Genomic DNA, 1,192 nt, shown 5'->3' with positions numbered 1-1,192 from the left:
TTGGGGCTAGAGTTAAGTGGGAGCCCAGAATCTATGGGCTTGTCCACAGGGATATGAACAACTCTGTTTTACTTTGATGAGCACTGTGGAATTGATGCCTTAGAATTATGGTGCTGGCAAAAAAAACATTGAAAATACTGTGGATTATCAGAACAAACTAATCTGTCTTAGAAGAAGTACAGCCAAAATGCTCCTTAGAGGTAAGATTGGCAAATCTTCATCTTCCATATTTGGACATGTGGCGAGAAGAGACCAGTTCCTGGCGAAGGACATTATGCTTGGTAAAGTATAGGAGCAATGAAAAAGAGGAAGTCTGAGTTGTGTGCAGGTTGGCGGCGAGGGTCCGAAGTCCCTCCGAAAGAGCATGTTGCACAAACAGATTTACTATTCAGACAAATACGACGACGAGGAATTCGAGTACAGGCACGTTGCCCAAGGATATAGCCAAGCTGGTCCCGAAAACCCATTTGATGTCTGACTCTGAATGGAGGAATCTTGGCGTCCACAGAGTCAGGGATGGGTCCATTACAGGATCCATGAACCAGAACCTCACATCTTGCTGTTCCTGCGGCCGCTGCCCAAGAAGCCAATGAAATGAAGCTAGCGAGCCACTTTTCAGCCTCAAGCTGTTCCAGCCTGGCTTTCTTGCTAACATCTTTCTAATACCGCTGCCTCCTCTGGCGTTTCTCACTCTGATATGTAAAGCACGTTCCCTACACTGTTTGAATGTGCCTCTGCGTGCTTTGCCGCATGTGCAGAGCCACACCGCCCTGACAGCTGTGCTCTGTGGGCCCCGATCTCAGCTGCCCTGTCCCCAGCAGCCAGGGTGGGCTGTGTCCAGCAAAGCACCCTGGCAGGCAGAGGAAGCACCTGAGAAGATAAGCTCCAGGGCTCAGCTTACAGGCATTGTGTAAACTTGCCGTTGTTGGTGTTTGTGTTTCTGTTTTTCATTTTCCCTGTTGGGTACTGTGAGTATGGCGACTGCTGATGTGTGTTTTGATGTATTGGAAACTTTCCATTTTGTTCAAGAAATCTGTTCCAGGCTTTTTTTAAAAAATAAGCAAATGTGGTGAAGAAAGCTGATGGTGCCCGGCTATCAAAAGAGATAGCGTCTGGGGTCTTAAAAGCTTGAAGGTAAACAAGCGGCCATCTAGCTCAGAAGCAACAAAGCCCACATGGAACAACATATCAA

The 1,192-nt window shown here is 47.3% G+C and overlaps 1 pseudogene; it reads left to right on the top strand.

Moving 5' to 3' along the window:
• Positions 1-364: 364 nt before the first annotated feature.
• Positions 365-598, top strand: LOC115870719 (annotated as a pseudogene).
• The last annotated feature ends 594 nt before the right edge of the window (positions 599-1,192 follow it).

This window comes from Echinops telfairi, unplaced genomic scaffold, assembly GCF_000313985.2.
Source record: "Echinops telfairi isolate 266 unplaced genomic scaffold, ASM31398v2 ScPeMD7_2291;HRSCAF=2852, whole genome shotgun sequence".
In the NCBI taxonomy this organism is placed as follows: domain Eukaryota; kingdom Metazoa; phylum Chordata; class Mammalia; order Afrosoricida; family Tenrecidae; genus Echinops; species Echinops telfairi.
Note: the sequence above shows the minus strand (reverse complement) of the source record. Positions and strands in the feature narration are given on the sequence as shown.